General features: G+C 35.8%; 1 protein-coding gene across 8 annotated transcripts in view; it reads left to right on the top strand.

Moving 5' to 3' along the window:
- LOC124641062 (protein sickie) overlaps positions 1-15,949 on the top strand; it is a 161,311-nt gene that overhangs the window by 129,726 nt on the left and 15,636 nt on the right. The gene's annotated exons all lie outside the window — the stretch shown is intronic.

Below are 15,949 nucleotides of genomic sequence, written 5' to 3'. Positions count from 1 at the left end.
TAATTCACACCGATCCAATTTTGTGGTCATCATATTTCATAACACTGCGGTTGACTCCAGATCTCCCCAAGTTCTCATTCGTACTTTCACTTCATGGTCTTATTACCCGGGGTTAAACATTGCTATTTACCAACCAAGACTTTTTTGGCCTTACTACAAAAACTTTAACCACTGTTTTACACTTGTCTAAAAAAAATGTGGCTCCAAAATGAACCATATGTCAACGTAATAATTTGACATTTTTTTAGACAAGTCTTAAACTGACGTTAAAAAGTTTTTGTGGTAAGACGGTTTATGTCTATTCTTGTCAGAGCGTAACATTTGGATATCGATACCGATAACCCATCGGTTATCTCAGCCCTTTATGAACCATTTTAAGAAAGTTGAGATGGAATGTCACAAGTTAGGGGTCAGTAAATAATATCAGAGGTCCGTGCGGCCGTGAGACGCCCGTTCGACCGTTTCCTCCCATATCGGGCGCTAAGAATGTATGCCAAATGCCAACTGCCACTGCCGCTATCTGCTGTAACATACGATGTTCAAGTCAAACGCGAGTAGGTTACACGTCTATTATAGATTAATCCAAGTAAAAATAAACAAATGCCTCCCCTTCTCTAACAATGTGCCAGAAAATACTGCAGATCTCAAGAAAAATTATGAAACCAAACTTTCAAGTCAAAAGTACAGAGTTTCTGTTGAAATAATCGCTTTTCTTTCACATCATGATCGCCCATGACAAACCACCTATACATGCGAACGAATATGGCGAGTGACAACTTTGAACTTGGTGCTGACGATGTAGTCCGGATAAATCTGTAAAGTCTGTTTTATAGGTGCAACTGGCGATTATTGTGCTACATTTTTTAAGGCTGGTTATTCTACTAGGTTCTAACCTACCTAATTTGGTGATAGTCTGGTTATTCTACTGGCTTATAGGGTCTCACTTTGGTTGTTGTACATAGTGTCGTTCTGTATAATTACTTATCCATGTTGTAATAGTGTAGTATTACTATAATTATAATTATGCTTGAAATTCTCTCGTTACACATATTTCAAATATTAAGAAGTGCACTCATTAGCATGACATGTTTATCAGTAAGCTTATCTATAAAGCTGTCATAGTAATAATCTTGACGATGATAGGAATGTAATTGACATATCAATTAGCTTCTTGCACCCTATTACTTTATTAACTAGTTACTCGACTTTAGAGAGTAGGTTACATTAGGTTAATACAACCAATGTTAATAAATAAACTTATTGTTAATACTTCATGACGTATAGATTTTTTTTTATTTGAGTGTTGTACGAACCTGAATCATAATTAATATATTTTTTATTGATGAATTTATTACGAGCATAAAACTGTTGGCTTTGGCAATTTACTCGTGCGATGGAAATACATACATTTTTAATTACATCCTGTTTGGCCGATTATCATAAAATATATTTAATGAGAACCCACAACAATACGTTTTCGATTTAAATTTTGTGATTGATTGATTCTTCAAAATAAATCTCGATATTACCACACTTATTTAGCGAAAGCCAGACGAATTAATGAATTTTATTTGCTCGAGGTTCAGACATATAACGGTTATCGGCCAGAGTCGCATTAATGTTCCTACATCTGTTAATTCGTCTGGACAAAGAAAAACTGGACTTTTCAATGAGTGATTTCTTACGTTTCTAATTTACTGGTCACTAAAGCATCGCCGACATGCATAATTCAACACGAAAGCCACCAATGTTCTTGTGTCGCCATTGTGTAGTTTTGTACCAATTGTGTCGCACGAGACTTGGCTACAGTGGATGATGTCGCGGCTCAATGCCATATCATTGACTTTGAATTACCTACACAATAAAAACTTAACGTCATGAAAGTGTCATTTGTAATTGAGAACGTTATTTCCTACAGTGCCTATTTCAGTATCCCAGCAGCGTTAATGTCATTGCTATTGACATTAATTACCACACTCTAGAGTTGAGCAATGAGATTCTTTATCTCGATCGTTTTATATTAGAGTCAAAAGCACGACAATGTAGACGGTAACACTCGAGATCCCAATTGTATTCAATGGCGATTTAATTTGATGTATAGATCGTTCTTGCCTTGCCTTCATGTATCGCAATTCACAGTTCAAGAGATGCCAACAATATTTTCTCATTCACTGAACAGCATGTATAGGCTTGTATTTTTATTTTACTAGGTCTATTATGTTCATTAACGCAAGTAATACACGCTCTAATTGTTATGAGAAAAACAGATCATTTAACATATCGATATCATAACATTGAAATAGCATAGAAACACACTTGGTACAAATGTTCTGTGTATTCGTTTTGCTGCCAACTTTACTTATGTAATTATGTTAATAATTAAGTGCCTAATAACTTTCGATTAACATATCCATTGTCAACGAACGTCGTTTATTTTCGTCACTATGAAAATGTATTTTATTAGATGTTTAGGAATAATTAAATCGGAATATTAATCGTGGCTGGGCGTGACCAACAGTAGCTGTGTACTTACATATTTATTGGCACGTAGCCATTATAGTCAAAGAACATCGTTATTCGCTGTGCATTACCAACTCGTCATATACAGGAGGATTATACACTTCATGTACTGCAGTTATATCCATTCGAGTTGGAAAATCCCATGAGCATTTAACCAGTCAAAATAGTTTAAGAAATTTTGATGAACATAAAGCTAACAGAAAGAACACGGGTTACTTAAAGTGATACGGTGGAATCCTGCTTAAGTCTTTGTTCCTGTTTCTTTCATTTCTGAAATTAATTTTTTTTTTGGTTTCGGAGTGCTGCTTGAGTATTTTAAAGTTTACGTTACATATCCTATTTTTCTGAGCTTAACTTCACGCGTTGGAAGCTTCGTAATAATTTTACATTATTGATTACCTACTTACGTGTTAATTTCTGCCCATCTTTTTCAGTCAGTGTATTTATATGTAGGTATCATCTAGATTAGAGCGCAGTATTGTCATATGTTTGCTTTTGTTAAATTTAAACATGTTTGTGTCGTAGTCGCCGCGTGCGCAGAGACGTTATCAAGTGTAACTCAAGCCCGTGGCCCATAAATCCTCAGAAGTGCCTGCCGCACTTGCGCAACAAGTGCCCCGCGTATTGTAGATAATGTGTGCGACCCGCCTGCTCTATCTTTTTATTTCCTTATCTTAATTCAATTTGTATAAAAAACTTGGATTGATTGTGAACAACATGATTGCGGAAATATTCAACGAAATTCTGCAACTTTACATTAATGTGGGAATTATGTCCAAAACTTGATTCCCCTATTGCTGTCTCAACACAATCGATGCAGCATTTAACACTATCGTGGTTGTTTCTCCACACCCTAAATAAAATATCCCTCGTCCCCATCCTGTCTGTAATCAATAGACCGTGTGTTACTGGTTTGATCAGTGATCCGGGTTCCTTGGGTTCCGTGACTCAGTTAAATTCAATGCAGTCGGTCACAAACACGGTACCATCAGTCAAGCCAGTGTAGACGGAGCCTCGTTTGAGTGCGGTCGCGCGCGTGTCGGCTCCACGCTTATATGCACGTTGGTTTTACTACGGACCTTATAAACAAACTGTTGCTTTATGTTGTGAACTAGTGTAATGTGAGTGAATTGTGCTAAATGTTTGAAGAGTTTCAGTGCATTTTCTATGAGTCTTGGTACTTAAATATACTGGAGCGTTGTACTTTCAGTCATCTTTTGAACTCCATATGAGCAGAACACATTTGATTATAGTTTGTTGTTTTTTAACAAGACATCCGGGTCCTACATATGAATCAGTTACTTATCCATATTTGATGGTTTTTTATTTGATTTGTCATTATAGTAATGATAGTCATTTACCAAACAATCAGCAATCGGAGTTGTAATGAAAATCATTGGCGGTTTTCACTTCTGTCTATGGTTAGGTAATATATGTCTACTAATCTACACAAACATTTACATGATATTTACAAAAATACATTACGATAATATATTAAAACTTCGATATTTAGCAAAACACTTGGTTAAGTTTAACTTTTTCACTAAACCATGAGTCTTGTTGGGAGCAGGTAACTCCGTCCCTTTTTAGGGTTCCGTAGCCAAAATGGCAAAAACGGAACCCTTATAGTTTCGTCATGTCCGTCTGTCCGTCTGTCCGTCTGTCCGTCTGTCACAGCCGATTTACTCGGAAACTATAAGTACTACAGTGATGAAATTTGATGGGAATATGTGTTGTATGAACCGCTACAAAAATATGACACTAAATAGTAAAAAAAAGAATTGGGGGTGGGGCCCCCCATACATGTAACTGAGGGATGAAATTTTTTTTTTCGATGTACATACCCGTGTGGGGTATCAATGGAAAGGTCTTTTAAAATGATATAAAGTTTTCTAAAAAACATTTTTCTTAAAGTGAACGGTTTTTGAGATATCAGCTCTCAAAGTCGTAAAAAGTATGTCCCCCCCCCTCTATTTTTATAACTACGGGGTATAAAATTCTAAAAAAAATAGAGGTGATGCATGCTAATTAACTCTTTCAACGATTTTTGGTTTGATCAAAGTATCTCTTATAGTTTTTGAGATAGGTTGATTTAACTGTAATTTACGGAACCCTTCGTGCACGAGTCCGACTCGCACTTGGCCGGTTTTTTTTACACTACATCAGTAAGAAAGCCCCTATTGAAAGATCCTGCTTCTCGAGAACAATATCCCTTTGATGATTTTGTTTACGTCCACTATTATACTTGTCCTTGGCTAGTACCCACAAAGTAACAACTAAAGCTTTACTTTAATGTTTGAGCATGAAATGAATTGTTTAGTTGGCTACTAATTTTAACTACAGCAACGTTAAACAAGATTTACAAGTCACAAGAAATAGTATTATTAGAGCCCAGCCAACATGGTATCGTTATGTTTCTCAAGAAATATTCATAAAGTGTGTATTGATGGCCAAGTCTCATACTTGTCAATTGGAAAGAGTTGCGTATGTCTCGACTAACGATAAAAGCTAACATCAAACGCGAACCGAAACTGTTTATAGACGATCTGGTTCTATTTGGGGTCAAACGTTTGATTCCCTCTCGTTTGATGTGTTTTACGGGGATATTATATCATGCAGTTTTAGTGCAGCGTTGAATGCACTTTTACGTACGAAATTAAAACAAACATAAAAGTTTTGTTTTCTTGATAAAATTTATATGGAACCCTTGAGTCTGTTTCTGAATTTACGGCCTAAGCCTGCCCTGTCCAAATATTTATTATCGCTCATGACAAAAATCCAGTTAACAAATAGAATACACATAACTGCACAAAATTTAACAAAGTCCTAATATTGAGCAATGACTCTTATTCTAATCTGACATAGATAAAACTTTATCATGCTTGTGTCATACACTCAGACCTACAACAAAAGTTTAAGTACAAATACATTAAATACTATAAATTATTACTTTATTGGCAGCACGCAAGCGACGGTCTTTGTTCTGTATATGGGAGGCTTTTAAACTTATATTGTTATTCCTGTTTGTTCTTAAAGTTTTTATGGTTACAATAAATCAATGTGGTATATTACACGTTAGCTGCGGTGGGCCTCCGGCCCTGAGGCACATATGTCACCGCAGGACAACGCTTCTCGTCCTATTTACGCAACTCCGTGGCTATCGCTTGCAGCATCCCTATGTAATCTAAACTAATCTATGCAAACATTTCTACCTCTTTTACTTTGTTCCACTTACCATATCAAACTATATGGTAACTGATAACGACTATGTTCTACTTCCAAGACTGACACGATATTTTCAAAGGAAAACACTTCTAATTGTTTAGTAGCAGGTTAGGTTTCTTGAGTATGAAGATAACATTTTTTGATCTTACGGAAGAATTTCACGCCAAGGAGTTCATTGTTTCTGTATTCAACTTTTTCATTATTTTTTATATAAAGAAAACTCGTATCATTATTCATTGATTACGATTGATAAAATAATCAAAATATCTACTCAAAACTGCCGGCTTTATCTTATCTATATTTAGTTATATGTAACTGAAAGAAGCGACGCGAAATAATATACTAATACAATTTCTTGTTTATTTCTTCATTTAAAGGCAAGGACAGGACGGTTTTAGCTCGCAAATACAGAATGATTTATTCAAATATCGAATACAGAAAGCGGCACTCACTGCTGGTTACAGTTCGCTGTCTTCAATCAGCGAAGCGCCTCCTCGACACTGTCAATTGAGGTTAATTCGTATGGAGACTGGCCAGGGATCTCTTGATAGTGCCCCTACATTATTTATTTGTTCAATAAGCTAAATGGCCTAGTAAATAACCTTCGTATTTATTACTAAACAAATTGTTATTTAATTCTTTCACTTTCTTCTCCTTTGATGGTTATAATAAGGAAATGGTATTTAGCATAATATTCTAAACTGGTGATCTTTTGCCAGTAGTTGCATATTATGTTCTTTTTACGAGCATCTATGTTAACATATAATTTTATGTTATACACAATTTGGGCGCATCGTAACTGAAAATAGTGTTTATAGAACAAAGACAACGAACTCGTAAAATGTACGTAAAATAACTTGAACTTGCCTTCAGGTGTCTGCTTTTTCAGCTACAATTTTAGACACGGTTAGTGTTGCTAAAATAAAGACTTGCAATACAAAAAGTGAAGAAAGTTGCCTAATAAAGCTAGGCATTACAAACTATTAATCAATGCAGACTAAGATTGAAAGTACGAAATCAGCTGTAACACCAACCTGTCAAGAAATTACATCGGAAATACAAATCAAATTCTTACAAGTTATCGTTCACAGGAAGGAACATGCTATAAAAATGTAATTGACTGCTATTTAATTAATATCGTCCGCAATGGTTCAAAATGGACTTAGTTAATCGCAGGCCACAGGAACTGGAAAGAAATCGTGTTTTTTAGACCGGTCATGTATACCCTATATCCTTTTGAAATGCAGTGTTTATGTGTTTTCGACACGTAACATTTGGTGCCAATAGCATTTTATCACGCATTCGTTCCTGTTTGTTTCGATTGCTTAAATCAACACATTACTATCTTATTATAGGTGTTAGATTCTTTGTACATTGAGAATTTATATAATTTTAATTAGTTTGTAGTAATCGTAATTAAATCGCAGCAATAATGTCTACCAGGCTTTTATTAGGTTCTACAAACGTAACACATTCTTTAGAAGTAATTAGGTACTACAGTAATGAAATGAAACTGTCAATTTGCAAACCGAATGTACCCTATTTGTTCTTAATTGCTACTACATTGTCATGAGTTGTGTATTTATTGAGCGTTTCTAACGTGCTGTTGTAATGTCGCTCGACGGACTGCGCAATATCTTTCGACCATTTAGAGATAATCGAAACTTGTTCTGAATACCGTAAAATATTATTTATCTCAAATACTTATACTTAGTTACCTGTACCATTTGACAAAAATCTCACTTATTACCAGCTAATTGTAATATACTGCTATATCAGCTTATTATAGGCGTAGTCGTCTTCAACACTTATCATTAAGTCATCCCATAAATATATGAATCTTAATCAATCTAGGGATCCATAATCTTGAATGAATTGAGGTTTATATAACTTTACCCTCCGTGAGTAATGCTTTGCATATTTCAATATGTTATGACTGGTTTGAAGGCTTCGATCATTATTTCACCTCGACAGGGATTTTTATCAATGAATTACGTTCGTTAATACAAAACCCGTTCAGCGACAGTTGCGTCACCACCAACGGCCGCCGACCTTGACAGGAAGACTGCTACAATCTTCCAAAAAATAATACCTACTTATAGTGTGACTTACACAAGATCTTCAATCATCCTTGACTAGTAAAAAATAACGTATTTTTCTAGACGTTAGTAAAACAGGTTTTTGTTAGCTCGTAACAAAATGTCATTATAGCAACACGCTCAGCTACTTCCCTAAGTGGTTTATCCGTTATCCTGTGTGTAGAGTTCAGTAGCGAGCGCGGAAGGAAGCTCTACAAGACAGGATTGTACCGTATCTAGTCAGGAAGTACCCGTAACACCAGTCTACACGAAAGTGGATTAGCCAGGCTCAAGCTCAAGTTACACTTAAACTGTAAACATCTTTTTGCTTAAACGACGGTATAATGTAAACATTATTTCTGCTTGAGAAACGTTTATCGCAACTAGGTGGTCTGCTTGTCTCGACAAAAATATGGAGATAACATTGTCAACGAATGACCGGTAACCATGAGTCAACTGTTAGACTGACCCTTTTTGTGCTTACCTTAATGACAGTAGTTTGGTTATCAGTAGACAATAATGTAAAATATGATAACGTGTTTGATTCACCTAACAATAATGACAATGCACAGTTGCTTTCTACATTGTAATCGATTTCGCTTCATCGTTTTTGTCGGATTCCCGTCACACTTGATTAATAACTGTAGTTATCATTAGCATGACAATAGCTGAGAATGGAGGTCGGAGGTCATGCTGGCGCCCTTAAAATCCAGTGCTGCGGTACCAAGTGTAGTATACGTACCTACGTATGTAGGCTTACAGGAGAGGCAAACAATGCGCCCAACCCACGCAGTATATTTGCTTGTTATGGCCGTCGTCTGTGAAATTTGCTCTTGTATTACGTAGGCCCCTACCTAGCTACTTATTGTCGTGGTTAGCAACCATGCGTCCTGTAGGTAGGTTTTTTACTGCTGATCAAGTAGGTACCTATATACTTATATCGTATGGTAGGTAATATAAGGTGAGATTTAATTTAATGAATTTTTATCTGGAAATTAAGCCGTTGTTGTTTTTAAATCACATGTTTATGATAATAAGATCTAAACTTGTCAATGGAATTTCGGATTCCTACCACATTACAATAAAACAGTCAACGTTTCAGTATAATTTTCTCAACTTGTCTTCTGTGATAAAACAGCTAATTTTTGAACCTTTTCTTACGTTGTCATAGTTTTTGCGTTGTCACAACCTACTTTACTGACTGGGTGCATACTTTACAATGATAGATTGCCGTGTCGGCTTATTTAAGTTCCTTGACCGCGTTTTAAGAGCCTAATTAAAAAAGCTTACAGATGACTGCATGATGTCGATGTTCATTCCATTCTTGTAGGTAGATATCGAATGTCTTCCCATCAAGTATGCTCTTATAACGGCTTGCTACTGAGCCATGTGCACGACAGATGGGGAAGTATTGAGCCTTCAAACTGTTGCTTTAACATTCCATCATTCCGAATAGGTACGGACGTTTGTGAAATGTTTTTATGACTTACAAAATTTGATATGATTACTTACTTCCTAGTCCGTCAGTACTTAATTAGTAAATCGTTATATAATACAAGTACCTTCGTATAGGTAATTTAATTCTAATCGAAGACAACAATATTTTCCTCATTATCTGAGGGAATTACGTAGACTAACGTGTTTAGAGGTCAAGTCTGGCATAATGATTACAAGACTTACTCGAGTCCGTTGAGATCATCACTATTAACACTATTGTCCTTTTTGCGCGTGATTTGCTCTGAGATTTATGGTATAAATGTTAATGTCTATTGAGCTTACGCGGTTGGAATATAACCTTTTAAAGGTTTTTTAGATTATGCAAAACAATTTTATTTGTATTCTTCCAATAGCAAAACTTTAACGTTCACACTATTAGTACCTGTTCGTCGATTATTGTTACATAAGACCGGATTTTTACACAAAGTTTCCACAAAAACCTGTTCAAGATACTTTCTATGTAACGTTTTTATTATGTTCAAATGTCATTTTATATGTGAAGGTACTTCCTTAGTTTTCAATATTAATGTATTTACTACATCGCCTGAGGTTATCTTACGATTGCGAGTAGTGTCAGTGTAGGAGATAATGCTCTTATATTTTGAACATTAGAAAAAATTACTCGCTTACAACGAATAGTCTGGTTGCTCCGGTTTAAAAATGTAGTTTTGTACATGAAATTGCTCTAAATTACTAGTTGGTTATGTTACGTAACAACCTGTGAGCTGACCCGAGAGGAACGGTTATTATTACTAAATAAGTAACTACAATAATGTTTCAGACAAAATTAGATTAGGTACCTACTTACCGCTTTGTTTTGATAGGTAGATATTTACTTGGCATCCGAGATTGAGTAAACAGTAGCAGTAGCAAATAGTAGCTTGCTTAGCTTTTATTGCTAACACAAATCAGGACGATTTGTATAATTATGTTTGTATATGGTATTTAAGAAAATTTTAGGAAAATTATATTATTAATTATTTTACAGTTTACATATATAAAATATGTAAGTACTGACATGAAAAAACTCGCGATAACTGTACGTTTTCACAAAACTTGTTGAAGTCATCCCATCAATGTTTTCTTGAGATGCATTCACGGGTATCCAGTTCCTACTGTTAATAATCATGATAGGAGTATTATTGCTTTTCTAAACAATCGATTCTCATATTCTGCCGGGGCGCCAATGAGACTCGCTGTATGAACCGTTAGGGCCACGATCTCATTGCCACACGTGTTTTCGTACCTTCGTAGTAACTATCTACTGTATCTGTATGGTGTGGAAGGGAAAGTAGAAATTATTATTGCTGAGTTTTAAAAAATTATAAGCGTACGACACTGTTATGTTGGAATGATTTAAGTATTGTTAGTTGCTAGTGTTTACTCTAAATAGGTAGGTACAAATCCCATAAACAGTCATTACCTACTTAACAGAAACACCAATAGAGGATAATGCTCTTGTGACAAAAGGTGTCACACATGAATAGATATTGACGGTTTTTGCTACCTATGCTAAATCGAAGCGGGTTGAAGGTACCGTTATCAGTAGAAAAATGCTACAATCACGACTATTGTTATGCAGTTGCATGGCAACGTTTATTTACAAACGTCAGTCAACAAGCACTGGGGCAGGGTTATTGAAATGTTACGAAATGACCATGAAATGAAAATAAGTATTGTGCTGAGCGCTGTTACTACGGCGTGCTACGGCCGCAGTAAGCAAAGGCTACACACCACAACAAACAGGTCGTTGATACGCGCACGAAAGACGTGCACTGCATTAGTGGAAAAGAGAAACACATATAAACATTATGCTGTCCTTCTCGCCGGTGTACCTGGCAACGATTCTCAAAATTTTGATAAAGAAAGGATTAGCATGTCCATTGTGCCGATGACTTTCATAAATATTTTTAGATCGACTAATTATGCTCATAACGTTATGAGTGATAATTTTATTGTATTTTGTAATTTAATGGAAGGTATAGGTAGGTTGATAATTATGCATATCTTCATATGTGTTAAAAAAATAATATAAACACGTATACAAACAACAAAACTGCTTTAGATCTCAACTATCTCGACAATCTTTGGAGAGGCAAAAAAGTTGAACTTTGAGAACTTCAAAAAAAACCATTGGTCGTTGCAAAGCTGCAGGCACGGTTCCCGGTGCTCCCCTCCGTCTGAGACGTTTGCTTGTTCGATCGGCGCCCGCGATCGCCCCCTACATAATTTTATGACTTAACCCGTATAACGACATGACCTGTCATTATTTATTTGAACAAGGCTTATACAAGTAGCGTAAAACCAGAACCGAACGACCTTTTTTGTTACTTGACAAGCAGTTTCTTAATAATTTGAAAGGGTGGGTAAAATTGTTTAAAACGTAGAACATTTTATGTTAAAAATACTTAAATTTTATTGTAAATATTGTATTATATTTCTCAAATCGCGGACGCTGTAACACTTATCAGTTATTTTCAGTTTTAATGCTCTGCGAAAGTGTAAATTACTTGGTTGGTTATTTTATCCATAAATGCAAATGCCAATAAAAATATACTTTCTCAACACAATAAACAATAATTTTCAATAAAATTCTTTAAACAGATTATTTTTGTTTTATAAACACAAAAAAATGCGATATGACCATTTCTCACTCCATTATGGTTCATGAAAGGAAAATCGGGAAACAAATGACTTGCGTACAGGTTATTTTTATGGTTTACGACTAAGGAGCCCTAAAATGTATGATTTATTGTTACTAATTACTGGCTAGCTATGGTTGTTGACCACGTCTGCTTAGTATGTGTAAGCATTAGTCCGTATATAGGTAGTCGCTTACGCTATTGTGTTGTGATGCAGATGAATAATGCAGCACTCGTAACTCTGGCTTTTATGATCTAACTCATCGCCTATAAATCACTACACAACACTGTCGTTAATATAGAAATATTTCACATCCAGGTTCAAGTTCATTGAATCTAGTGTATTATAATAGATGTTCATTATAATTATTTTACTCGGCAAATTATGAATATTGGTGCATATTATTGTGTGGAACTCGTGTGAAATATCTATTTTATTAGTCACTGATTTGCGCGTGAGATATAGCGAAACAGTGACGACTAGCTCTTTTCATAATAACATTCACTTTGCACTATTGTTTTACAAGAGCAGAAGAACTGGAATACCGATTAAAAATAATTTAGATAGGTATGTGTTACTGTTTAACTTTCTTCTATAACCTAGCGAGAAAAGTTATACCTAATTTCCCCATACAAACATACATAGGAACTCGTATTTGTCGTGAAAGAAATGAGAATAACCTGATAACTTTTATATAGATGAATTCATAAATATTTTATATCAATATAAGAACACGATCGATATTTTTCTCGTTGGCTGTATCATAATCTTATCAAGTGCACGAGAGTATACGAGTGTGTACTATTTCTGAGTTAGAAAGTTGATAGATATCATAAAAGGCATCTTGACTTTATGACTGATAAGTGCGTAGTCCAACATGAACAGAAATCGTAAATACCGAATTGCACAACGGTTTTGCTAGTTCCACCAGTCTTATAATTACGGTATCATAGGTTCATAACTGGCAGCAGACCCTGCTCTACTCGTAGTTTTAATATTCTACATTAGCATAGCATGCTTTGTTGAGTGGATATCTACAAGGATTTTATTGAGCCGGACGTTGAAGCACTTTAATGGATTACCAAAAATAAAACTCATTCATATTCATTTCGGTTTCTTTACGGGTCAAGTGTTTCAGATAGGTTGTATTATGTCAGAAATACTCTGAAATATTTATATATAGCAACTATTAATCATTGAACAACTTAATCATTGAAAACTTTTCAGACGCTATACAGTTAACCCTTTCAAGTTTTCCTTCGCCAATGATTTCGATTACATACATTACAGCTATGAAAGTACCAAGACTCGATAGATGCCAGTTAGACGTGTATTTTGCAATTTCGCGCTTTCCAGGTAATAAGACGGAAGAAGTGTAGTACAATTTACTTACAAATATATCATCTCAGCCTGTGTTGTTAAAGTATGAGTAAAAAAGACGAACGTTTTATAAAAACATGAACACAATTAAAATGTTCGGTATAGAAACATGAGAACTAAACCCGAGATGGCAGTGACCACATCGCCGACGTATCATGGCTCGCCTATTCATGATGGATTTGCCACTATCAGAGCGCCTAGAAGCAGGATTAAGATAAGAAATCTAGTTGAACCAAATCAAAGCATCAATCTACCTCAAAGACACTCCGAGTATTTCACGTTAAACAGGACACCTAAAAATAATTTCTTAGATAGCAGCTGTGGAGTTCAATACGTAAACAATGGATCAGCAAGCAATACGTTTGTTGATAAACCATCACGACTCAGCTTTACAGAACCCATTTATGCCAAAGTAAGTCCACCGCATTCGAAAAGCAATTCTCCAGTGAAATGTTTAAACGGCAAACAAGAAAGTCATTACGATTCTATAGACACAAAGCCGCGAAGACGATTAAAAAGCTTGGAGCTATCGACGGAGCAGGACGCTAGTAGCAGCGAAAAAATTGGATTCTCGAACTTAAGTAACGGCGAGCGCCAGCCGTATGAGCAGCACGTAGCCAACCAGGATGGCGGCGAGCTGCATTCCGTACGCACGGACTTTACTGGTTCCTCAATCGACTGTAGAAGGAGCCACAGCGATCGAGATAATTGCTCGGAATCCTCCTCATACTTCACCGATAACGACAGGCCTATTTCAAGCTACAGCGACAATTCCACAATACCGTCAACAGACACAGAAGATGTGTTAAAGGATTTACCAAACAAATCAAAATTTCATAGATCTCCACAGAAATATGCTACTCTAAACTTAAGGAGGCCAAAATTTATAGACCTTAAAACCCCTAATATGAAAGATAATCCAATGTACGGAAGCTTGCAACGCAATAGAATAGGATATCACTCTGAACCCAATACACCGCTTACTGAGGAGCATGCAAACTTAAATAGTGAGCCTACTATTCTCAGTGAAGTGCAACAGATACCTAGAATGCCTTTGCAAAGTAGTAGAAACAGTTTCAAGAGATCTGTAAGCGAAAACGGGTTTTCGAAACGACTTAACTATAGGCATTCCTTCAGTGCTGACTTTAGACCACAGAGACGACCTCATAAATGCTGTGAATGTATAACTGGAATACCAGCAGAAGAAGATGCAGAACAATCACCTTCGCGACCATTATCCAGGACGTTAGGAACTCTGTATGAATCGCAAGATCCAAAAGTTGGATGCCAAACAATTCTGCGATCAAAACCGCCAGTGCCATGGTGGGAATTGGCGATCAAAAAGTCCCGCTATAAAAGTTGTCCAATTTTAGAGGAGGTGAGTTTTTATATTTTAATTATTAATAGGTTTAGGTAACTAACATACCGTACATTCTATACGGAATTTATAAATAAGAAAATAATAATATACCTTCCATAGTAAAATTTTCTTGTTTGTTGATTCTAATAAATATTTGTTAATATCAATTTTATTAACATACTTGTATTTCAGCTTGTTAGTTTTAACCTTTTCACTTGGGGCAATTATAATATAATGTAAAAGGTGATGTTAAAATTTTTAAATGTTAAAGCAGGTATAATAAAATGCAATGAAAGTACATGCGTATCAAATCGAAACATCAGCTAGGGGAGAATACTAATGAGTGACGTAGCGTGTCCACCTGACATCTCATAGGGAGGGTGCAACGCCCTTTAATAGATTACATAGGGAGTGTCGTGCCGTAATTCAAATTAAATTCAAAAAGAAAATACATTTTTCAGCTTTCATTTCCTACGTTAATGTTATCTGTTTAAATATACACATGACATACCTAGACACTTTTCTACAAGTAGAAATGAAATCGAGATAATCACACATCGATTGGAATCGCTTTCCAATGCGCGCCTTTCATAAAGGTTAACAGGTGTACGAATAGAAAAAATATCTTGTTCAGCATCGCTGAGAACCTTTTGTCATACTGCCATTATAAATTATAATCATACAAAAAAACCTTACCTGACTACCGAGGATTTATCAAAAAGGTTCTCTTTTATACTGACTGACGGTCAGGTGTTGACTTAATCGTTCTCCAAATCCCATTCATTGGGTTCGTAATAATTTCCTTTCCCACGATCCCAAAATAATCTTATCAAATAAGGTCATTTTTAACGATTCTTTAAATCGAACACTTACGCAACATATAGGCTAATAAGTATTATATTGGGGTAAAGGAATTCTTTAAGCCTAGAGCTCTACGTACAAAAAAGTTGGATAGGCACTAAGAAAAAAACAGTAACTGTCAACGAAGTTATAGCATATACTTCCATTAATATTAACGAGCATCTCGGTTCCAGTAGTTAGTAGGTATAGAGGCACGTATAAGCACATTGGGATCGAGCGTGAGATAACTATCGTTCCAAACGCCTGCGCGTCGCAACTTCAGATGTCCGCGAAGGTGGTGGCCACTGCGACCACGGCACACTTTCCTAGCGCAACTGCATCCGCTTATACCATTTCTCTCAGGACTTGTTTTATGGCTTTATTGTTTAAAAACTTGTACTGCTAT

Source organism: Helicoverpa zea, chromosome 2 (genome assembly GCF_022581195.2).
Source record: "Helicoverpa zea isolate HzStark_Cry1AcR chromosome 2, ilHelZeax1.1, whole genome shotgun sequence".
Lineage (NCBI taxonomy): Eukaryota > Metazoa > Arthropoda > Insecta > Lepidoptera > Noctuidae > Helicoverpa > Helicoverpa zea.
The sequence above is the reverse complement of the archived record's forward strand: the minus strand, read 5'-3'. Positions and strand labels throughout refer to the sequence as shown.